The following is a 26,267-nucleotide window of genomic DNA, read 5'->3' as shown; positions in this document are numbered from 1 at the left end:
TCTAAGGCCCCCCAACAAATCTTTCAAACACTAATCTAGGTGATGCAGTGAAGGGATTCGCAGGTGTAAATCACAGACCCGACTGTACTGATTTTAAGAGAGTACCTAGGCTGGACCTGCTTTAATCAGAAGAAGGTCTTAAAAGCCAAAAGGCAGCATTCTGAAAGAGAGAGACATTCTGCCCACGGAACACAGCTGCAGATGGTGACTGTGGGCTGCTGCCTGCAGACAACTTTCTCTTCCTGATGGCTAATTCTGCTCATTTTGGACTTTTAGATGGCCCCATGAGACATAAACCAGTTCCTAAGTGCACGCACATCTCTTCTTAGCTTTCTTTTATGTTTTGTGTCTTTCACATCACGCACCTCCATCCCATTCATTTGCCTATTCCTTTGTATCCACCCTCGGCCCTTGCAACCTCCCCCCTCAAAACAGAGAGAGAGAGAGAGAGAGAGAGAGAGAGAGAGAGAGAGAGAGAGAGATCTCATCCTAAAAGCTGTAGTCTACCACAGTGAGTCACAGTAAACCCTTTTATCTATATATTTTTACTTGCAAGTGCTCATTGCAAAGAGTCAGTGGTCTGGTTTGAGGCCTCTAATTGCTGCTATGCTATTGATGCTGGATCCTCCCTGGGATTCCTTGATTATACTGCCATTGCCCTGTGCTGTAGAAATCCTGCAGTTTTGGGTCTACAGGACCAGCCTCTTCATGGGCTCCAGCAGATCACAGATGGGGTGGATGTTGGAGTGTGACCTGGGTTGGTCAGCCTGCCAGCTGTCCCTTGTCCTCATAGCCAGGGTGAGCTCTACTGCATTGTCCTGGTGAGTTCCCCCCTTGTGGCAATGAGCAAGGGAAGGGGCTAGTGCTCCTGCTTTCACGTCCTCAGGGTTGGATCCCATACCACACCACAGTCCAGCCAGCTCTACTATGCTGCCCAGGGTGGCAGCTGATGGGTGGGAGGGTGGGGTGGGGGGTACTTCTCCCAGGCCCGTGCTGCCTCATAACAGATAACTAATGGGGACAGCTCTCCCATGCTCACAACTTTGGGGCCGACTCACCCACACCTCTGCCAATGGGGTTGGTTCTACTGTGCTGCCCACACAAGTTGCCCATGCATCTCTTGTTTTTTCTGTTTCTCTGGCTTAACCATGACTGACAAGTTTGGGATGTGTACCACAGAGATGTAGCAAGCAGATGCCAAAAGTGAAACCAGACTTAGCCTAAGTAGCCATGACAATGGACAACAGGTCACCTGTGCAGACGAGCGAGTGTGTGAGACGCATGAGGGCCATGTGAGACAGATCCTCTCAGCGAACCTCCCAGTGGGAGGCTGACAGAGCTAGCGGGAAAACAAACAAACAAAACCATTCAAAAAAAAAAAAGGCCAACACAGTAATTAGCACACTGTAGTAACTACTGTGTCGATACTGGGTTCCAAAGACTACTATCCAGTGATTTAACCTTTAGCCTCCCTTTTAAGTCAGGCTCTAACCACATTCCCAAACCACCAGCAGCCTTGCTTGTTCTTCAGTCTTGTGGCCAGGGCCTTTAGCTGGAAACCCAAAAGTGAAGTAATTAATAGAAAATTCCAGTCCTTGTGACTCGTTTGGTGGCCCATCCGTGTGATCTGTGAGAAGGTCTCAAGGACCACTAGGACAGAGGCTGAAGAGGGTTTCCATTATCCCCCCTCTGAGTATTTAAAGACTTGGATTTTCCCATCTTCTGAGGAAATATGTTCTTATAAATAGAGAGGCATGCTGGGCATCTCCACTCCATCGTTTTTGGTGGTCTGCAGCACACACTGGAATGTTTTCCTAGCAAATGACCAACAGTGGAAAATGAGGCTAAGACAAAGGATGGGAACCTTCTCCTCTGTCCCAAAAGACAGGCGGCTCTTCTGCAGAACCGGGGGGCTCGTTTTAAAGCCAGGGAGTCTATTTCTGTCTTTCCTGTAGACTCCTAGCCCTGGTCGAGATGATGGATGAGGGCTGGGTGCACTAGTAGGTGAGTGTCCGGCAGACTAGTGACAGCCCAAAACAGCTGAGAGCCCATTTTCAGGAAGAACAAACTTCTGCTGGCGTCAGTTTTATGACTCTTAAGACTGCCTTGAGTTTTAATTTGTGACCTACACATTTTTATAATAACATACCTCACCTTTTAGGTGATTTTTACAGTAAAAGTAGGACACGCACTTACATCTTCATGCATAAAAATGGATTTTGCGGCGATATTTCACAGTGGATCAAATGATCTAAGCACACACACTGTGCTCACAAATATTGTTCCCCAGGGCTGGGTTGTGGCTAAGTGGTAGTGCTTACCTAGTATACATGAGGTACTAGGGTCAATCCCCTGGGCCATAGACAAAAACCCAAAGAATACTTTGTATCAAATCATACCACATGTGCCTAACAGTGGAAGCCTTAGGAAAGGAAGTTATTATTTCTTTTTAAATTGGTTCAAAAGGGAGGGTCACTCCCAGCTTAGTGGTAAGGCACTTGCCTGCACCTGCAAGCCACTGGATTTGATCCCTGGCATAGGAAAAAAAGAAGAAAAAAAAACACCACCACCAAAGAACAACAACAACAAAAACCTGCTCAAATGAGAAGTTAAGTGTGAATTTTATTATAAGGAAACTTTATTGGGCTGGGGAAATGGCTCAGTGTGTAAGAGCGCTCGTCATTCAAGCATGGTGACCTGACTTTGGAGCCTCAGCACCCAAATCCAGGAGTGGTTGTGTTTGCCTACAACCCTAGCATGTTCCTCCAGGCGAACGCAGTTGGCCACAAGGCTGAGACTGCTAGTGTATTAGTACACAGTTCCTGTGCTGTTATTTACAATTGCATGATACAAAGGGAATGAGCCACCCACGGTTTTTAAAAAGGCACTGAATACTGGACCTGAAAGTTCAAATTCTTATCCAGTATAGTCAGCTCTCCTGAAAACTGAAAAGTATGGAGCCTAAAGACACTTCAAGGTTTCCTCATTGTTGTGATTAAAATAAATCCTGGCATTTTACTCTTCTGCTTCCTGTCCCCAGAAACCTCAAACACTTCATTGTTACAGAAGAGAAAAAAATACAATCTGATGACTTCTAAAACCTAATGTGTTCTACTATAAACCTCTCGACCATTCCTTTCCACCAGCCCACTGCCTGCTTGCCCTCCAGCGTCTCTTAAAATGCATCTAAGATAATGGCTGGGATCTGCACTGTCCCCTAAAAGGCTGTGTGGAAGGCATGGCCCTGAGGCAGCAATACAAAGAGAGGCGCTCTGGGGAAGTGATGGGATCAGGAACACGTTGATCTCATTGAGCGACCAACCCATACTGAGTTTATCATTTTGAGAGACAATGGGAATCAATAGGAACAGGACATGGAGCCTGCTTAAAGAGTACATACAGACACACAAACACAAAGATGCACACACATGCACAAGCACAATGATGGGGTCTCGCATATGGCTGAAATTCCCTTTGTAGACCAACCGGGCCCCGAACTTACAGAGATCTACCTGCCTTCCAAGTGCTGGGTCTAAAGGAGTAGAGAATTCCACACCCCAGGCTTTCAGATTTAATTCATATTCTCTCTCTCTCTCTCTCTCTCTCTCTCTCTCTCTCTCTCTCTCTCTCTGTGTGTGTGTGTGTGTGTGTGTGTGATGTGTATGCTACATGTATTCAAGTGTCCTCCAAGCCAGACAAGAGGTCAGAGTCCTTGGATCTGGAGTTACTGGTGGTCTTGAGCCACCCAAGAGTCTTGGAAATCCAATTTGGGTTCTCTGGATGAACAGAAGGCACTCTCCACCACTGGCACGTGCCTTGGCTCCAAGAGCATGGACTCTTTAAGCAACATCTTGTCCTGAGCCCTCTCCTCTTGCTCTCTCTGTGCTTGTTGACAGTGAGATGAGACTCTGGTATGTTAGTCCAGGGGCAATGGGGTCAAGTAACCCCAGGCAGACCCTGAAACCTCGGTCACAGAAAACCTTTCTTGTTCCAAATGGATTTTCTCAGTTCTGCCATAGCAGGCATCAGCTCTCTCCATTCCAGGCTGTCAGAGTTGAACGCAAGTGCTTTTGCCAGCTGAGCCATCTCCTCAGCCCACTCAATTTAAAAGGATAAATGATTTGTTTATGTGTGGTATGTGCATGTGAGTGTGAGTGCAGGTGAGCACATCCAACAGCATACGTGTGAAGGTCAGAAAACAACCCAGAGCCTAGTCCTCGTCCCTCACCAAGGAAGCTTCTCTTTGCAACAGATGGAGACCATTACAGAAATCATAACTGATGAAAACGCGGAGTTGTGGAGCCCAGTCCCAACTAATACATCGTACCCAGGGCTAGAGGATCATGGTGGCAGAGAAGTGGAACAAGACTGTACGAGTCAAAGGAACAGGAGGCCTGCTGTGAGATGTCTCCTAGAAATATCAGAGGAGCCGCACTTATGAAGTCTCACCAACATGCTTGATTAAACATGATCTGAACTTGGATGCCACCAATAGACACATCATACTCACTGCACACACAACACACACCGCACACACAACACACACCGCACACACAACACACACAACACACTCACAGCACAAACCACACACACCACACTCACTGCACACACCGCACACACCACACACACAGCACACACCACACTCACTGCACACACCGCACAAACCACACACACAGCACACACCACACACACCACACTCACTGCACACACCGCACACACCATACTCACCACACAAACCACACACACAGCACACACTGCACACACCACACTCACAGCACACACCACACACACCGCACACACCACACACACCGCACACACAACACACACTGCACACACAACACACACAACACACCACACACACCGACACACCGCACACACCACACACACTGCACACACCACACACACACTGACACACCGCACACACCGCGCACAACGCACACACCGCACACACTGCACACACCGCACACACTGCACATACCTTGCACTCGGGCATGAACTTGCTCTGCACTCATCAAACCCCACAAGTAGACATCAACTCAGTTGACAGACAGCTCAGTGTGCCTCCCACTTCCTGTCTTGGGATTTCTCTTGAAACGCTGCATTTATGCATTTGAGCCCAGAAATAGGGCAGAACTAGCATCCGTGGGAGGAACACGCCCCTCCGGTACTCAAGCAGCAGTTCTGAGAGCATCAGCAGCCGCCTGGCAATCTGCACACCTGTTGCCTGGAACCAAGGCAACGTCGTCTTTGGAGTCTTCCTCTGCCTGTCACTTTGCTTCCCAGCTCTCCAGGATCGAGTTTCACAGGAAGAGTTCTGCATACGCCTTTCTGTCAGGCTGATGCTTGAGCTGACTTCAAGCCAAGTTGAATTTTTCTTCTTGGCTTAGAATATGTTACGCTCTTCTTCTGAATGGTTCCAGTACCAGAGGCCTTGGACACACCCATGCTCCTTTATGTCATATACCATGAGGGATGGCTCAATGGCAGGCCCACTCTTGGATGGCATTTCTATTCTGGCATGACTAGCAAGACCTAGACATGTGGGGTGACTGCAGACAGGGACAGACCACATTTACCCTATACCAGGTACATCCCAGCTCAACCTGCCTTATAGCTGGATCCTCAGAAAAAAGTATCTAGGCTTTCAGGTTCTGTAAAGACACAATTGCATAAACACATCCGACAGAGCACTTCCCCGGGCAAGGGAAGTGTCACGTGAGCTCTGCTCATTGCCTAGGACATACACTTCTGACTGTGTCCTAATTACACAGCTGCAGGAAAGGCAGATACCGCACAGGCTGGAACCTGAGACCTATGCATCGTGATCTGCAATCCAATCTTCCAAACTTCAGGCATAAATATACTCAATCTACAAATCTGGTATAGTGACACACACTTATAGTTCTAGCGCTCAGGAGATGAAGGCAGGAGGATCAGGAGTTCAAGGTTATCCTCAGCTACATATTAAGCCAATCTGGGATACATGAACCCCACCCTCAAGCCATTTAGCCAGGCATGGTGACTTAAGCCTATAATCCCAGCACTTGGGGTGCCAGTCTAGGCTACCTAGGTAAAGCCCTACCCCAAAAATGAACAGATTAAAAACAGTCTTTCTGCTCAGTCATCTTTAATTGCCCCACGAGGATTCCAACCCAACATTTCCAAAACTGAATCTATCATCTTGACCACATCCATTCCTCCACTTCTAGTCCATCACTCTGCGTCATGTGTGAGTTGGGGCTGCTCAGTCTAATTCCTCCCTCCTTCGTATCCTCCTTCTGGTTTTATCCCGCCATAACTTACTACCCCACACACTGTACTGTGTTCTGAATTTAGGGTAACTGCCCCCAATGTACATCTGACTTCACAGCCCCCTTTTGGAAACCAGCCCGCTATAGTCCCAAGCCTCCACACTCTCCTCTCCCAAGCAGCCGCAGCCCTTTTGAAAAAGCTTTCAAACGTCCGGTCATCCCCTCAAAGCCGTCGCTCTTCTGCCACAGTAACTGTCCTGAAAAGAAGGATGAATGATCCTCTCAGCTATCCTACCATCGCTGCCCACTCCCTTAGGATCCAGTGCCTCATGGGGCCCATGACACCTGTCAAGACAAGAGACTGCTCTGCCTACATGTCTTGGAATCGTCTCTTCCCACCCCAAGGCACACTTCTTGCCACTCCTGAAACTAGAAACAAAATTCCCTTTGTGGCAAGCATGGACCTCCTCTTGGCTCCCTTACACCTCAGTCTTCCTCAAAGACACAGATCATAAACCTTGTCCTCTTGGATGACTCCCTTACCTCACCCACACCACCAGTGGGTTACAGCAGCTTGGTTTCTACAGCATTCCTTACCCTGCATGGTTGCCTCTCTCCTCTGGGGGAACCTCTCAAGTCTCTGAGATTCTTAGGGACAGGGTTTGCTCTCACGGTTCAAGCCTCAGAAACCAGCAGAGTGCCTGGTGCATTGTCTCAGAGCGTGGTGAATGACTAGCGTAAATCAACGTCAAGACATGGAAGGTGTCGTCAAGCTTCACAGAAAAGGTGGCATTCACCTCTGTAAGACGTTTTCTTCCTGGAGCACGATGCTATGAATGAGGCCAGTGAGAGATGGTCAGTTGGCTGTAATTGTAGCCACTGTTGCCCAGAAGAGTGACCAATTGTTGCCTAATCTAAGGTTTTGTATATAAACAGGCATTCATTTCCTAATTTAATTGTACTGGTTTTATCATTTTTAACTCCTACTGGCACCAAATTCTAGACAAGTTACAATAGCATTTGTCCCCGGACGGAGGCAGTTTGGAAAACAAGTAGAAATCAAACTGTAGGCTCCTTCCTGTTGGGGTTGAGAATATCTTCAAAGAATTTATTGTCTTCTTGGATACACAACATGAATTTAGCCTGGACTTCAAGACTCTACTATTCAAATAGGATGGGCTGTCAAGCAAAAAAAAAAAAAAACCAAAAAAAAAACAAAAAAAAACCCCAAAAAAACGGGGGGGGGCCTTTACTTTAGCAAACGAATGGACAAAGGAATGAGTGAACAGTCAAAGAATTCAACATTTATTTGCTTTTATAAAATCCTTGAAAAAGCCATCTGCCTCGCTCAAGACCACCACCTGGCACAAGCCTTAGCGAAGTAGGCCCAGGACGTCACCCTGGCTCCTGGGCTACCATCCAGAATATCAAGGATGTCATTCGTCACTGATCCCACACCAAAAATGTCACAGTTTTTAAGGGTTCAAATATGTGTGACAGGCCCCCAGAGAACACCATCTATGATGACAAGCTGGAACTCTAAAATTAGACAGGGCTGGGTGTGCATCCAAACTGAGCGACCGAGAGCAAGTCATTTACCCTCCCACGACCTCTTGCTTCAGTCATCTGTGGAATGGAGACAAATTCCCTTTCCTCTGGAAACAGTGAGGCGTCAACACAGGACAAGCTCCACAAACAATGATGACCAGATTGCTCATGCACTCTTCCAGGGTCTGAAAGCCAAGAGTTACCTTTGATGTACATAACACCTTACCAGGATGTATAGAAACAAAACTTGTGGACGATTCTGCCACAAGCAGCTTCTTTAGAAATCCAATTGATGAGCTTCCACCCAAGCATTCCTTCAGTCTGAGGAAAGTGTTTTGAGGTTGTCTCAGTAGCAACTCCATGAGTCCTTCACTGTTTCTCAGAACCACAACTCCGCAGCTAGGTGGATCTCACAGGTGATGGAGGATGTCCTCCCCCACTTCTCACCTCAGAAGCAGTTGTTCCCGCTTACTGGATGAGGCTGTGGGGAGGGTGGCCATGAAGGAAGCCTATATGGCCATCGCCTTGGTTAAGTTTCCTCTGTGAAGAAACAAAAGACTCTGGTTTCAGATGGCTAAATTCTGGAGCAGCCAGGGAAGGCAGTGCTGTAGTCTCCTGTGAATCACATCTGTGTGCTATGGAGCAGCCAGGGAAGGCAGTGCTATGTCTCCTGTGAATCGCATCCGTGTGCTCTGATGGTACAGGGCCCCATCTCAACACCGCTGCACACCTGCTGTGTGTCTCTGCCACAACACTAGATGACGGCTGCACAGCTGACTTGAAATACACTGGGCAGACAAGAAAGTTGGCACAGAGCAGAGAAAGACTCAAAGACCAAGGAATTCGAAGGGGAAAATATCTATGAGAGGATCAATAACACACTCTGACTGCACCAACCCGGACATTCGCAAAGATACTGCTTGAGGTGACTATTGCCTCAGCTGCCTGTCACGGAGCCATCTACAGCTATTTCTATTGGGCGCTATCTGCCAAGCACTGTGTGAGGAGTAAAGCATAGAGATAGAAATGAGACTCATCTCACCAAGGAACTGCATGCTCTAGAGGAGAGCCGGAAGAATAGTGCAGCCATGGTAGGCTCCTAACTGCTTCTGTGTAGCAACCAGCGGATTAAGGACATACTCCAACCTCCCTGACATCAGCCCAGCTGGGCATCGCAGTCACCCACAGAGCACCTAGTCACTTCTCCCTAGAGGAAGCAGACTGTTTCCCCAGCGCTGGTGCTTCTTGTCATTTCCACCTTCTTATGACATCTGTACTTGATGCTGTCCCATGAAATGGTTCAGACACAAAAGAGAAGAAGTTGTGCCGGGCAGTGGTGGTGCGCGCCTTTAATCCCAGCACTTAAAGGCAGAGGCAGGAGGATCTCTGTGAGTTCAAGGCCAGCCTGGTCTACAAGAGCTAGTTCCAGGACAGGCTCCAAAACAACACAGAGAAACCCTGTCTAGAAAAACCAAAAAGACGGAGGGAGGGAGGGAGGGAGGGAGGGAGGGAGGGAGGGAGGGAGGGAGGGAGGGAGAGAGATTGCTTCTATTTAGAGGCACATCCTCCACAAAGATTAGGTAAAAAGCTGCTAAAGAACACAAATATGAACCAATGAATGAGGAATAAAAGAGCCATGAAAACTGAAGAAAAATCAGAGAATATGTACTCGTCTTGCTTCAGAAATATTAAGGTTTTATTACTTACAGCATTTGAAATGACATTTTAAAAAATCCACAGGTGGTGCAAACCTAGCACGTGGGAGATGACAACAAGAGGACCAGCTAAGGCCTCTATGACATATGAAACCTTGTCCCCCCCAAAAAAATCAGGGTTGGAGTTATGGCTCAGTGGTTAAGAGCACTGGCTGCTCTGGAGGTCCTGGGTTCAATTCCCAGCAATCACAAGGCAGCTAACAGCTGTCCACAACTGTAGTCCCATGAGATCTGATGTCATCTTCTGGAGTATAGACAAAACAGCCATTTATATAAAATAAAAATGAACATTTTTTAAAATTAAAAAAAATCACACATGTACAAGTGTAAATGCCATCAGTTTTAAGAAACAGATAAGAGTTTATTTCACTTCGCATATTTTAATATTTTCATAATCAAAGGCATTTAAGTTGGTCATATAACTAGAAATCTGCTTTACCCCACTGTACTATTTGAGACATATACTTTGGCTCTTGGCTGTTTACTGACAGTGGTGTGGTGTGCTGGGCAAGGCCTTGGTTTGTAGCACAGGTCAACTGCCATGGTATAAATGTTCCTATCATTGCTTAATCCTAGCCATGATGTCACCTAACAGTCAGGAAGGATGGGCCAGCAGAAGCCAGTTCATGAGAGAGGGTCACTTCCGGTGGCACAGGAAGATGACCTTAAAAGACTTTCAGTCTGGCCTCTGTCAAGTCTTCACATAGGGACAATATTTTTCAGGTTGAAATGACCACCAGCACACACGTGCAGCAAACAGTTACTCTTAAAAGAAGCTGGATTGTCTCACGTTTTTGCTAGAGGACACTTTGTTGGGTGGATTCCACTTTGAACCCATGAATTAGAGCAGCATTCTTCTGGGGTAAAAGAAATCCCATTAGAGAAGGGATGTCACCAGCAATGATGCCTAGATGATTAACAGTGATGAGTCATCTCCCTGCAGGACTCTGTACCCCAGCAGCAAGAGCCCAGTGAGGCAGCTGAGACCAAGGGTGATGATGGGTGGAGTTACGGCTCTCCCCTGCTGCTCTCATCCATCATCTAGCCCTGTGGAACCCAGACTTGGCAAGCGCACTCCTGTGCCTCCCCTTCACACTCAGCCTTTGCCAGCAAGATGAATCCCATCTCTCTACCATCAAGAAGCCCGGCACTGTGAGCTCTGTTCCTGGCTTTCCCACCAGCCTGCGGCTTCCCCACAAAGAAGCTTCATGAAGAAGACAGAAGCCAGAGGGTCTCTAGAGCTCCCCTCTTCTAGAGTTCTGGGAATTCCAGCAGCCCTGGCCTCCCTGAATCCTCAACTCTGTCCACATCATGACATCTAGCTGCCTCTCCATGCACAGGACCTGAGCAGTCGGCTGGCGGCTCGCAGGGAACACCTGGGATGGCCTTCTCTCCCACACTGCCTGCTGGCTCCTGTCGGTAAAGACATGCCTGAATATTTTGTAGGTTTCTAGCCATTTTAGGAAAGATTAAATCTGGGCCCCGACCACAGCTCTCCCTGAGAAAGCATGTTTTCTATTTATCCTACTGTTTCAGGTCTATCTAGAACAGAAGCTCCATGGGGATGGGGTCCCCAACTCTGTGCTGGCTCTACTCCTCCATGTCTAGAAAAGTTCCCACTATGGGGAAGAGACTCACCACATATGTGTTGGATGAATTAATAAACCCTAATATTCAAAGAAAGAACCCAAATGAAAATACTCACAGGAACATGACCAGCGTGTCCAGAACTGAGCGCTTGATGCAGAAGAGAGTGCTTGAAATGAGAAAACGCATTCTTTGTCCTCCCTTCCTTTCTCCTTCTTCCTTCCTTCCTTCCTTCCTTCCTTCCTTCCTTCCTTCCTTCCTTCTCTTTTGCTACTTACTTATTGAAACGGAACCTCATGTAGCCCAGGCTAGCCCAGAACTTGCTATATAAACAAGGATGAACTTCTAATCCTTTTGCCTTCAAGTAGTGGGAAGACAGGCACCCGCCACTGATGCCCAGCTTACTAAAAGGCCTTTCCACTAAGTTTGGGAAATGCTTCTATTATCAGCCAACAAGGAACCTTATGATGACTTGTTTGGAGATGGGGTCTTACTATGTTGTACAGACAGGCTTCGACTTCCTGAGTCCAAAGCGATTTTCCTGCTTCAGCCTTCCTGGAAACTGAGATTGTATGCACACGGCCACACCAGCTCCCTTTTGACGATTTTCAGTGGCTGCATAGTCGTCCAGGAGAGTTTCGCAGAGGGAAGCGAGGGCAACTGTCCCACCCTCTCTACACTGCTGTCTGGCTGAGTGCTTCCAGGACATCTACTAAGAGACTGAGCTACTGCCGTCTTTGTAAGCAGGAACCGTCTCCAGAACTCTCTCTAGCTCTGCGAGCACTGCACTAACTCTTTGCAGCCCAAGGCTCCTCCACATCCACTTCCCCATCATCCTGCCAAACAGAAGCACTGGTAAAGACCTCAGGGACCGCTCATTTTGCCACAATGACCCGTCCCTGCCCTCAACTCATTCGACTATCTTCTAATGCCAACTTCAATTCTGTCATACTGTCAGGCCTTTCTCCTTACTGACCACTCTATCTTGGTCCCCTTTGCTGTTCTCCTCATGCCCCTTACTGCTAGAAAGCAGAGTTCTCTTTGTCCCTTCCCCTGGTTCCCTTCTCTCTACACTTACTCTCCTGGGCATGCTCATGACCATCTCTGTTTATGTCACCAACCAGAATTCCCTTCCAAGTCCATATTTAAATAACCATCTGCCAGCCTAACATCATCTCTACTGGGCCTTTTTTTTTTAACCATGCATAGTAACTCTTATGTTTTTGTGGCATCTGTCTCTCCTCATGGAGGGGGGCAGATGCACCCACCCACATCTCATTTTAAACTTTTCTCTTTTTCAATCCAAAACAAATTTTCTTGCCACCCCCAACATTGCTTTCTTGATCCAAGTCAGCACTCTTTCCCCTGAGTCACAACAGCTGAGCTTACGACCCGACCCCTGCCTTACTTTTGCTCCCTGCAATGAATTCTCTAGAGGGCAATGGGAACAACCCTTTCTATAACTAACTAGATTTACCACTCCATTTTTCAAACCTCAGTGGTCATAAGGATCTCTTCATAATACATCAACTACAAGCAACACCTGGACGGGGTTGGAAATGGTTTGATGTCAAAGACTATTTATCAAGGACACTCAAGGTCATTGGATAGACCCCAATGCTGCAGAAACAAAACAACACATGTGTGCAGCATCACCACCCCACCAGTAAGGGGCCGCTGCTCTCTGCTCATGCTTACACCATCTTCTTCCTCTCTTGGCCTCACTAGCTTATCTGCGGGTACTTCCTGCTGTTCCTGAAATACAACAAACACACTCCTGCTCTTCCTGTCCCTACTTTTGTGGATCACTCTTCTCTAGTCCCTTACTTTACTCAGGTTTCTGCTTAAGCATCATCTCTGAGGCCTTCCCTGACCACTTCAGCTGGAAGAGCTCCTCTGATCCCCTGCCAGTTATGCCTTCTTGCTGGGCCCACATACCTTGTATGATAGTACCTGACATTTTTTTTAAGACAAGGTAATCCTGCCGGGCGGTGGTGGCGCACGCCCTTAATCCCAGCACTCGGGAGGCAGAGGCAGGCGGATCTCTGTGAGTTCGAGGCCAGCCTGGTCTACAAGAGCTAGTTCCAGGACGGGAACCAAAAGCTATGGAGAAACCCTGTCTCGAAAAATCAAAAAAAAAAAAAAAAGACAAGGTAATCCTTCAGACCTGGAACTTATGACATAGACTAAGCCAGACATGAACTCAGAGATTTGCCTGTCTCTGCCTCCTGAGTGCTGGGAATAAAGATATGTAAGGCCACGCCCAGTATGACATTGTATCTTGCATTTATTAGTCTGTTTTATGCTCAGATACGGAATCCACAAGGGAAGAGACATGACCTCAGACATGACCTTTCCACTGAGGTTTGACTAGCATGTAGCAGGAACTACATCCTTATGTATGTGCGCACACACAAGCACTCAAGGTGTTGGGTAAGTACAATATTAAAAAGCAAATATGGCAAGAACTTGGAAAAAAAATCACCTTGTTGTGGGGACTTAGCCCAGTAAGACCAAGCCTGGCATAATGGCCCACTGCTAAACATTAACATTGCTCATGCCTTCGTGTGCTAAGCAAGTTGTAACCCTAAATGAATAAAAAGCAGAGATATTTTTCTAAATACCCAAAGTAATGGGTTTCATTACAGGCCTTTTGATACATATGAGAAAACATGAGACCTAGGTTTTGAGAGACCTTGCCTCAAAGTAATAGAGAGTGACGGGAAGGATACCAGAAACCCTCATCCTTGAAGCATGTACTAGCACACACACACATGCATGCAGACAGGCAGGCACACATACGCAGACAGGCAGGCACACACGCGCACACACACACATGCATGCACGCAGGCAGACAGGCAGGCAGGCACACACACACACATGCACACAGGCAGACAGGCAGGCAGGCGCACACACACACACATGCACACAGGCAGGCAGACAGGCAGACACACATGTACACACACACACATGCACGCAGGCAGACACATACATGCACGCAGGCAGACAGGCAGGCAGGCAGACACACATGCACACACACACATGCACGCAGGCAGACAGGCAGGCAGGCACACACACACACATGCACGCAGGCAGACAGGCAGGCAGGCACACACACACACATGCACGCAGGCAGACAGGCAGGCAGGCACACACACACACATACATGCACGCAGACAGGCAGGCAGGCACACACGCACACACCCCTTTAAATATTTTCTTTTGGCTCACAGTTCTGAGGGTTTCTTGCTAAGGCTGCTTGCCCCTATCAATTGAGGTCTGCGCTATGGCAGAACCCCATGGTGGACACGGTGTAGTGAGGTACAGCTCTGGGTGCCTGGGAAGCAGACAGACAGACAGAAGGGGCTAGGGACAAGAAAGTGCCACCAGTGAGAAACCAAGAATTTGAGAACAATATATATTTAAAACATAATATCACCAATAATATGGAATAATAGCACCTTCCCCTCCCTTAAAGTCCTGATGAGAACTGAGTTAGTATATAGAAAATCACCAAGACCGTTACAGAGCAAATTATAAATGTTCTATGAATGGCACCTACAATTATCTGTAGCACTGTTATTCATCGCTACGATCTGTCAAGGCTACAAACACCTTGAGGACAAGAAGAGCATCTTGCCTGTATTCCCAACTGTTAGCATATAGCTTGGTATCCAGAAGGTATTGCTCGAATTTAACAGCCTACTCTCAACTAAAACAGGTTTCAAGTTATAATATATAAAGGGAATGAACAAGATAATTAGCAGAGGTGGAGAAAAATGGGTCAATGGGAAAAAAGAAAAGAGAAAGAAAAAAGATCCCACAATTTTACAGCATCAAAACCTGCTTCTCGCAATGGCTTTATAGGGAGACTCAATATACACCTTGCATTGGGGGAATTTGTTGGCTTCCTGTGGCAACAGTGGATCTAATCTCAACCCTTGATCTAGAATTACAGATTTAATACGAAATTTGAGGTGCCCCCAATAAATTTCATCTAGCAGTTTACACCAGAATTAATTACCTGAACTTTTTCCAGCCACTAAAACAAGTGCGAGACAGCCTTAACTCGTTCACTGCAGGCCCCTTTTCTATTTTCCATTGCTTTTACAATTTCCCAGCAGTGTGTCCCATCTGGGGCAATTACACGTCCTCCAGATGGAAACTTTTCCTGGTAGGTTGTTCCGTTCACGGCCATTTAGAAAGCACTGCTTGCGTCAGGCTCTGCTTGCTGGTTGGATAAAGGGGCTGTTACTTCAAAGCCCATTTTTCTCGGCATCCCATTGCCACGCCTCACCGAGTGCACAGAGTACATGCCTTCTAATGACCTTTCAAAGCCAAGTGCTCTCGGTAGCCCACCAGGTCAGTGGGGTTGCCTTTCCTCTGAGTCCAGACAGAGTCCGAACGGCTTCACTTCCCTCAGACCTCCAGTCATGGCCACAACAGTAATAAGATGCACAGTTACAAGATGCTCTGGACTCACAGAATTGTTGCTGGAGCCTCGTGATGAAAAGACTATCATTAAAATCCCATTTTATTGTCAGAATACTGAGATTTTAAAAGGTAACTAACATTTCTGAGTCTCTCCTCTCTTCCTTCCTTCAAAAGTCTCTAACAAATTAGACAAAACAGTTTCTTCGTGTAAAATAGAGTGCTCTAACTAACCTCAATTTAAATTTTAAAATCAGGGAAAGAGGGAATAGCTGAGCTGTGCAGGTCTAGTATACTTCATGTCCAAAGTTCTATTCTCAGCAACTCCCCTCTCACATACGTTCACACACGCACACACATCCAAGAAATAGATGGCTAAGAAGTAAACAGAATCAGAACTTGGGTCCGAGTCCTAATCTATCCCATTGCTTCGTTTGACTGCTCTAGTTAGACATTTAACAAGGCTTCTCACTGAACCTTCCCCTTCCACTCTGGACCACAGAGAAACCTGCGTATTTCTTGTTTACGTTTGAAGATAGCTAAGGGAAAGTAAGAGAAGACAGAAAAGTCCAGGCAAACTGTCTCTCCAAACGGCCTGACATCCCTTTTCTCAACAGACTGTACCAAACTGTCCCAGAGTCACAGTGAACTATGAGTTAAGTACTGAATCTTTTCTAGAAGATTCTCCAGTGCTTTCAGATCTTTGAAATTTTATTGCCAGTGAGTAATTCCAGCCTGTCCTTTTCCAATTCAAGACTTTTTTCTTTTTGCGAGACAAGGTTTCTCTGTAGCTTTAGTACCTGTGCTGGAACTATTTCTTGTAAAGCAGGCTGGCCTCAAACTCACAGAGATCCGCCTGCCTCTGCCTCCCGAGTGCTGGGATTAAAGGCATGCGCCACCACCGCCCAGCCAATTCAAGACTTCTTAAAACATGTGCACACATGCATGCGTGTGTGTGTATGCATGTGTGTGTGTGCGCACGCGCTCACACATGCGCGCGTGTGTGGTACCATGTCATCTTTCTCAGAGTTGGTTCCCACAGTAGTAGACACGTGGCAGTACACGTGGCAGTACACATGGCATGTTAATGTTATTTCTCTTGGAGCCGGTTCCCCACAGGTTACTACACGCACCGCACCGTGCTCTGCCCCACTCAGAATGTGCAGTTTGAAATGAGGTCTATGTTGCTGAGACTGGCCGTGAACTTCTGAGCTCAAGCAATCCTCCTGCATTGGCTTCCTGAGAGGCTGAGAGCATGCTCCACCGTGCCAGGCACTCAGCTTAGCTTCAGGGAAATTTCACTCATCCTTACAGACGTTCATTCTAAAATTCTCACTAGTAAGAATTATTTTCAAATGTACACCTAGTGTCCAATGCTGTTTCACTCACTTTAAAGAGATTCACTTATGCCAAATTGTTTTATTTTTATTTTCTCCTTTTTTTAATTTTCTGTCTATGAGTATTTACCTGCATGTATTTACCACATGTGTGCAGTACCCTTGCAGGCCAAAAGAGTGCATCAATCCCCTGGGACTAGAGTTGAGAGACTCACAAGCCAGCCACCACGTGAGTATTGTGAATTGAACTCAGGTCCCATGAAAGAGTCATTTCTCAAGCCCCCCAGATTCTCTCTCTTCCCCTTCCCCCTGAGATAAGATTTCTCTGTGTAGCCCTGGTTGTCCTGGAACTCACTCTGTAGACCAGGTTGGCCTTGAACTCTGAAATTCACCTGCCTCTGCCTCCCAAGTGCTGAATTTAAAGGTGTGTGCCACTTCCTACTAGCCCTAGACTACCTAATTATGGCATCTCTACCTGTCTCTTAATTTCTTAAAAAAAGAACTTGACTTTAAACACGCTTCAAGGAATATTTATATATTCAGAAATCAAAATCTCAAGTTCACTAAAGCATATCAACTAAAAATTTTACTAAGTATTCCTGACCTGGAACTTGAATCTCACATTAAAAGGTATATCACCATCTAATACACGGCTTAGTATGATATGAAATTAAACCCCACTCATGCCCTAATTGTAGAAACACATTCCTCCCTAATTCAGGAAATAACTGGGACAAATTTATTTTTACCAAGTAAATCATTTATTAAGAATTTCAAAAAATAAACCTAGCACAAATCTGCTGAAGAACACTGAAAACAGTTGTCAGTTTAGAGCTGAACATGCCTGTACCTGCTCGGCAGAGTCAGTGAGCACAAAACCGTACATATTTTCCCACAACTTCAACATTCGATAGGTTCTGCTCATCTTCACACTTAAAGGGGTATATAAAATATGAAATACTGTTTTACTGGCAAGCCTCCAGTTATTAGGAAGACTTAACAGTCTCACCTTAATTTGACCACCTCTTTTATTTATATCTTATATCTTTACTGATATGTGTTTAAAGATATTTAATTTACAAACTGTTTATAAATTAAAGACTCTGTGTTATCATTTAGTTTGCAAATATTTATTCTGATCTGTGGTTGCCTTTTAACATAGTTTATGGATTACAGCCAAACCTGTCACTCTTTCCTTTCATGAATAACGGATTTTTTTACTCTTCCTAATTGAGATTATAGTAATATATTCTCCTACAAATGACGCATCTGGGTTTCATTCCAGTATAAGTGGGTACCTGTTCTTTTGAATGTTTTATGTAGCCCTATGTTCCAAAACTCTTAAGATGATCTACCTGTTCATAAGAAAGCTCACGTGTCGGGTGGTGGTACACGCCTTTAAGCCCAGCAGGATCCAAAGCTACACAGAAAAACCCTGTCTCAGGCCAGGCGGTGGTGGCGCACGCCTTTAATCCCAGCACTCGGGAGGCAGAGACAGGCGGATCTCTGTGAGTTCGAGGCCAGCCTGGTCTACAAGAGCTAGTTCCAGGACAGAAACCAAAAGCTACAGAGAAACCCTGTCTCGAAAAAACAAGAAAGAATAAAGAAAGAAAGCAAGCTCATGTGTGGTACTCATGATTTTATAAATCTAATTGTTTCATCCTCATAAGTTTTCATTTGTCTTTCCAAAAGGAAACTTTAGGCCAAGCCATCCTTTACCTATCCTGTCATCTCCCCGCCATATTACATATGTATGGCAAATACCAGCTTTTCGGATATAACAATTGTCTTGGACAGTGTTCTATTGCTTTGAGGAGACATCATGACCAAGGCAATACTGATAAAATTGGAGCAGGTTACAGTTGCAGAGGTTTTAGTCCATTATCCTCATGGTGGGGAGCATGGCAACACATGGGCAGACATCCAGATCCACAGGCATCAGAAAGAGAGACTTTTGGCTTGCATAGGCTTTTGAAACCTCAAAGTCTACCCACAGTGACACACTTCCCCCAACAAGGCCACACCTCCTAATACTTTCAAAGAGTACCACTCTTGAATGCTGGTGAGCAAGCATTCAGATCTTTGGGCCTATGGAGGGCACTGTTATTCAAACCCCACAATGATATAAAGATGCTAAGGCAAGGCAGACCATCAGGTTTCCTTTCCTTCACAATGCTCAGGACTTCAGTCACTAAACTAGCGCTCACCCTTTTAACCCAAGTATATGCTTTATCCTTGCCCATAATGGTGTCCATTGTTATACAGACAGCATGGTTAAATAATCAGCAATCATATCTCAGAAATTATAACTTCTATACATTGCTGGTGGGAATGCTAATTACCAGAACATTATCGAAGGGCAATTTGACCCGATCTACCAAATTGCTGATAGAAGTTTAGATCTGGAATGTTCCTCCACAAAGGCTCATGTGTTAGAGGGTTGGTGGCGGAGTGCTGCTCATGCATGCACACGGCCCTGAGTTCAATCCCCAGCAACACAAATTTTGAAAAGCCAGACAGGTTTGTTACTACTCCTTTTTAGTGTATACATATGTGCATAACTGCATGTGAACATATGCACACCACGACACTCATGTGGAGGGCAGACGGCAACCCCAGGGGTCACTCTACTATTTGAGGCAGGGTCTTTGTGCACCCCAAGAGCTTGCAGGGAAATCAACCACCACTTTGAATCTCACTGTATTACAGGTGAGAATACTGCACCCAGCTTCAGGGGGTTCTAAAGACCCAAACTCAGGTCCTCATCTATGCTCAGTAAGTGCATTAACCATTGAGCTATCTCCTGAGCCCCCACTGGAAGGTTTGAGGGTGACTAAGGGCATGCCCTTGAAAGGACTGTGGGACCCCAGTCTTTCCCTGGCTTTGCAGCCATGAGGTAAGCATTCCAACTATGAGGTGTGTGACTTTGCCCTGTCACAGGCTCCTGCCACGCTGCTGCTCCCTCAGAGACACAAAACCCAGGGGGCTAACTTGATGAACAAAAAGCTCCAAAACAGAGTCAAAGTCAACTCCTCTTTCCAAGTTGATTACCTCAGGTTTTCATTACAGTTACACAAAGCTAACAAAATTGCAAACAGGTATACCTTGTTTGAAAAACTACTTTTGGGATGGATTACATAAGCAGAAAAAGAATTTTTGTACAAGGAAATTATTTGCTACATTGTTAACAGAATAAGTAGTTTGGAGACAATGTAAATATTCCAAGACCCGTTAAGTTGATGCTGATACATCTGTACTAAAAACACCAAGCAGCACAATAAAGAATGCAAATGGTCTTTAAATTTCAGTAAGAAATTATCTCTATGGCTCAGTAGTTAAGAGCACTGGCTGCTCTTCCAGAGGACCCAGGTTCAGTTCCCATCACTGATATGGTAGCTCACAGCTGTCTGTAGCTTCAGTTCCAGGGGATCCAACACTCTTACACAGACATAATGCAGACAAAAATAAGGCACATAAAATAAAAAGAGAAACTATCTCTAAAAAAAGATATGTAGGAAGGTAGTTAAGGCGCAGAGAGGTACATGTAGTATGATATACGCATGGAGAACAGTAGGGAGGCACACACAGAAGAACGGAGTATAATGACATATACATGATAATGCTATCAAGGAGCTCATTATTTTCTTTCTTTCTTTCTTTCTTTCTTTCTTTCTTTCTTTCTTTCTTTCTTTATTTATTTATTTATTTATTTATTTAAGATTTCTGCCTCTTCCCCGCCACCGCCTCCCATTTCCCTCCCCCTCCCCTAATCAAGTCCCCCTCCCTCATCAGCCCAGAGAGTAATCAGGGTTCCCTGCCCAGTGGGAAGTCCAAGGACCACCCACCTCCATCCAGGTCTAGTAAGGTGAACATCCAAACTGCCTAGGCTCCCCCAAAGCCAGTACGTGCAGTAGGATCAAAAACCCATTGCCATTGTTCTTGAGTTCTCAGTAGTCCTCATTGTCCGCTATGTTCAGCGAGTCCAGTTTTATCCCAGGCTTTTTCAGACCCGGGCCAGCTGGCCTTGGTGAGTTCCCAACAGAACATCCCCATTGTCTCAGTGTGTGGGTGCACCCCTCGCGGTCCTGAGTTCCTTGCTCGTGCTTTCTCTCCTTCTGCTCCTGATTTGGACCTTAAGATTTCAGTCCGGTGCTCCAATGTGGGTCTCTGTCTCTGTCTCCTTTCATCGCCTGATGAAGGTTAATATTCAGGAGGATGCCTGTAAGTTTTTCTTTAGGAGCTCATCACTTTCTATGAGAACTTAAAATTATATTCTAAAAATGACAAAGCCAGGGAGATGGGTCAGCCAGTAAAAGTACCTGCTGTACAAGTCCAGTGACCTGAGTTTTACCCCCAGAATATAAGAAAGCAAGATGCAAGGGGGAACACTTGAAAGCTCAGCCCTCCTATGGCAAGGTGATGGAGGAGGGCTTCCTGGACACTCACAGGACAGCTAGCCTAAAATCAGCATCAGAAACAAGAGACGACGTGGCGGGCAAGAATGACTCTTGAAAATTGTTCTGACCTCCACGTGGGCAGCAAAGCTCATGTCCACTCACATTTACACCCATGTCATACTCCCCCCCTCTCTTTCGCTCTCCCCCACCAAGATACACAAATTAAGGAATTTAAGAAATGGCATATATAGCAAAGGGAGGTAAATAGTAATTACATATATAATTTGCTATTGTGCTTCTAAGGATGTACAAGAATTAGTAACACATTTTCATCCAGGAAGATCAAGAATCTTCACTATAAATCATTCTGTACTCTCAAAAACGTGTACAAATTCAGGTACAGTGGTACAAAATTATTATCCCACTGCTGGAGAAGCAGCGGTAGGAAGATTCCAAGTTCAACACAGGCAGATACTGAGACCCTGTCTCAAAAACAGAAATGACCTTCTCATGCTGTGAAAATACTGCCTGTGCAGAAAAAAACATCTGTAAAGTTTCTACTGGGTGTCTCTGACTTTTCTAACTTATTTCTACAGAGCCTCACTGTAACCAAGACAAATGGTCAGCATAGACCATTTGAGGCTGCCTCTGGGACAGTCAGCATACTGTTCACAGAAGAATTCCCACAGGTAGGAAATACTGTAATGATAAAAAGTAACACACAAACCAGTGAGTCCCTGATTGTCGGGTGAAACAGCTGCATGCGATATATTCGTACATTGGTGTAATGAAGTTTGTTCGAGCCAGCATTCTCCCACACGAGTGACACATTGCACTACAGATGACAGACAGGTACAACGTCACAAGACAGCAGGGACTGGTACTCCCTTACCTTTGTGACTACTGTTGTGTCTGTAGCCTTTCCTTAACCAAAACCACATAGCAGATGACTAGTTTCTCTCATCAAGAACTAGGAATATAGGCTAATCGTTTAATAAAAGAAAAACATAAAACCTAATGAAAACAAAATCATATTTAATTCCCCTAACCAAAAGACAGTTATTTTTTACTTTTATGTATTTATGTGTATGGTTGGGGTTGTTTTTGTTTCTTTTATCTTTTTTTAATGGCTGATGGTAGGTTGTAGTGATAAGAGCGGCGGGGCTGCGCCCCCAGCACCCCGGCCACCTACATGGCTAGCTTATGCCCGAAATAACAACACACAAACTGTATTCTTTTAAACACTGCTTGGCCCATTTCTATCTAGCCTCTTCTAGGCTAATTCTCACATATTAATTTAGCCCATTTCTAATCATCTGTGTGTAGCACCCCAAGGTGCGCTTACCGGGAAGATTCTAGCCTACGTCCATCCTGGGTCGGAGCTTCATCACGTGTGTCTGTCCAGGAGAGGAGAGGATGGCGTCTCTCTGAGGCGTCTGCCCCCAAGAGGAGAGCTGTCGAGTCTGAGCTCACTTCCTCTTCCTCCCAGCATTCTGTTCTGTTTTCTCCATCCACCTGTGTTCTAACCTATGAGGGCCAGCCAAGCAGTTTCTTTATTTTTTTAACCTTCCTCCATCAGTAGGTTGCCCATGCTATGGTAGAGGGTCCACACCCATGTATATGCTGGCAGCATTAACTGATTACAAACTTGAAGGTGTGAGGGGGACTTGGTGTGGGAGTCGGGGAGTGAGAGGAGATTTAGGAGGGATAAAGATGCGCTGGATACACGTATGGACCTGTCACAGAATAAATATTCTAAAGAGAGAGATCTTTATTCCAGTATCAGACAGACAGTGATTTCTACATATTCCTCATGTATCCACTTCCTGCTGACTCTGGTCCTCCTAATCCTTTTGACTCAGGTCCTTAGCATTTTCCATGTATGAGATCACAGCATCTCTATGTAAGGTTAGCTTCATGGCTTCCTTCCCAGTACAGGTGTTTTTTTCTCTTAAGAGCTATGCATTATTCACTCTACTGTAATCACACTGACAACTTCAAAAACCTACACGACTTAAGGCAAGCCAGTGTTTCTCAAGTTTCTTAAGTTAACAAACCTAAATAAACTTAGATATCAGGCGTACATGCGTGTGAGGGCTGGGCAAAGTGGGAAGTACCTATCCTTCAAGTATTGAGTAGCCTGACAATTACATATATTGATGTGGTGAGCAAGGCCATTCTAATTTCCTTTGCCATCTATCCAACAAAGCCCAGAGGGACTTCCTGGCCCTAGATGCAGGAAACTGGCAAATGAAAGGAACTGCTTCGAGTCCTAATTGTATGGGAACAACCATAACAAGGCTTGGGGGAGACTGCAAGGCTAATCCTGCTTTTACCAACAGAGACACAGGTGTCCATGAAAACGTCCTAAAAAGGCCTGCATGGGTGGGGGAACATAAAGTGACATTAGAATACATTTTACAGACTGACTCAGAAACAAATGAAAGTGTCTGACTATGGACATAAGGCATGGCTATGGTGTGTATCCAGGTCAATGAAAGCCATGCCACATGGCAGTTTTTGGTGTGGGAGGTGGTTCTCTCCTTCCACCATGAGGGTTCCAGGGAACCAATGCAGGCTCACCAGGCTCAGTAGCAGGTACCTTTAACCTTCTGAGCTGTCTCCCTAGCCCAAACCTCCTTTTCATTAAAAAAAAAAAATGTTACAAACACCTCAGATTTAAACAGTTTACAGCATGTGACCTCTACATTTTAGACAACTGCTCTAGATATTAAAATCAAGAAGCCAGGTGCACATTTGTTTATGAATATTAAACTACAGGACTGACAGAGAACATGAACTCACAAAGATTGAGGCAGTGAGCTTAGAGCCTACACAGGTCTAAGCCAGCTGAGGCCCAGTGCTGAGAGGGGAAGTAGATACCATCCCCATTCCTAACCCGGAAGCTGTCTTTGACTGATCACTTGCAAAGGAAAACTTAGTTTTCTCTAACACAGTCTCACTGGGCCCACAAACCGTGTTAAAGGTAGGTTCCACGGCCAGCAGTGGATGGCCAACACACAAGGAATTCAATGGCATTTTTTGCCTCACAACACTGTTTTTTTTTTAACCTTACAGATCTTTTGCTTATTGTGGTGGTTGAATAAGAGTGACCCCCACATGCTCATAGATTTCAATGCTTAGTCACAGAGAGTTGAACTCTTTGATAGGATTAGAAGGACTAGGAGGTGTGGCCTTGTTAGAGAAAGTGTGTCACTGGGGGGTGGGCTTTGAGGGTTCAGAAGCCCAAGCCAGGCCCAGTGGATAAAGTTCTCAGCTACTGTTCCAGGCCTGTCTGCATGCCATGAGCTCTCCATCATGATGATAGCAGACTGATCCTCTGAAACTGTAAACCAGCCCCCATTTAAACGTTTTCTTTCATAAGAGCCGCCTTGGTCATGGTGTCTCTTCACAGCAATAGAATATTGACTAGGAACTTATGTTTCCTATTTTGTTTTTATGGGTTTTCTGTGTGTACAAATGTGTGTGTCTCATTACCTGTATGTGTTTCTTATGCTTTTTAAATATGCATATATATATGCAAACACTCATATACATAAAACAAAAATAAATATTTTTAAGTGGTCCATCTGTTCATATTATGATTATATCCTTTCCCCTTCTTCCACAAGTAGGCCCCAGTATCAGAAACTGCTCAGGAAGCAGGACTTGCTACATGGTTTCATGAAATCTAAGTGTTCTGATGCTGAGGGAATAGGGTGGGTTTTAGGGAGGAGTATTTGAAATAGGGCCTCATGTAGCTGCGGCTGGCTCAGACTCTATGCAGCAGAGGATGGTCTCAGACTCTTGATCACAGGTGTACACCACCAGCAGCAGATGAAAAGCGCTCCCAGGCAGGTCTAAGCCAGTGTTGTGCTTTCATCTCCATCTTGGAGAAGAGTCCAGTTCTATCCCTGTGCTCTGAGCTTGCCCTGATGGCTTTGCTAGTAGCCGACACAATGGCAGTGGTGATATCGCACCTCCACCTTAGCTCTCAGTTCACTGACCTTAGGGTGCTCAAGCTCCCAAGGAGATGCTTTGCCTAGCATCTCCTCTCAGGGCCCAGCCAGTGTGCTGTAGGTGCCCAGGTTATATGCAGGGTCTTGGTGGAGGTCCTCTGATGAGTCACAGGTTGAGTTCAGCCTTCAAGACTCCCAGCCCAGTCACATATAACAAGAAGTCTCCAGTTGCTTGACTCCTCCCAACTCTTCAAGTTTTCTCAGCTGAGTCCCCAGACTCAAGGGTATGGAATAAACCATCTATGGGGTGCCCTGTTTTAAATACACAGAATCTTCCAGCAAAATGGATATTTATAAACCACTAATTTTGGGGGTACACTGTTACATAGGAACCAATAACTATGGTGGAGTTCCAATAGCCAACCGTGTGTTGCAGAAAGAGGAAAGGAGAATCTTCAAAGTGGTATGGGGTAGAAGAACATTCGTCTTCCAGCTACAACTGCTTCCCGACCACCAGCACAAGTCAGAAGTCTTCAAGACACACTGGTAAATCCTCAACATACCAAACACAGGAGTCAAGCTATACAGTGAGACCGGGCTGAAAAGGAGATGAGAGAAGATTCTATAGACAGAAGTTTCTGTCCCGCGCAATCCCTCAGCCACTCAGTCCCAAATAAACACACACAGGCCTATAATAATTATCAACTGTTTGGCCTGTTGTTCAGGTTTATTACTAACTAGCTCTTATGACTTAAACTTACCATAATTCTTATCTGTGTTTAGCCATATGGCTTGATATCTTTTCTCAGTAAGGCATTCTCGTCTTGCTTCCTCTCCTTCTGGATGAGGACTGTGTCTCTGCCTTTCCTCTTCCCAGAATTCTCCTAGTCTGGTTGTACCACCTATACTTCCTGCCAGGCTACTGGCCAATCAGCGTTTTATTAAACACTTGTACATTTTACAGTGTACAAGAGCATTATCCCACATCAGGATTCTTTTACTTTCTCTACATCTTTCCTTAGGGTGGTCCTTAAAGCAATGC

At 45.6% G+C, this 26,267-nt stretch overlaps 1 protein-coding gene across 1 annotated transcript in view; it reads right to left on the bottom strand.

The window, feature by feature from the left end:
- Cnnm2 (cyclin and CBS domain divalent metal cation transport mediator 2) overlaps positions 1–26,267 on the bottom strand; it is a 127,731-nt gene that overhangs the window by 50,676 nt on the left and 50,788 nt on the right. The gene's annotated exons all lie outside the window — the stretch shown is intronic.

This window comes from Microtus pennsylvanicus, chromosome 5, assembly GCF_037038515.1.
Source record: "Microtus pennsylvanicus isolate mMicPen1 chromosome 5, mMicPen1.hap1, whole genome shotgun sequence".
In the NCBI taxonomy this organism is placed as follows: domain Eukaryota; kingdom Metazoa; phylum Chordata; class Mammalia; order Rodentia; family Cricetidae; genus Microtus; species Microtus pennsylvanicus.
Note: the sequence above shows the minus strand (reverse complement) of the source record. Positions and strands in the feature narration are given on the sequence as shown.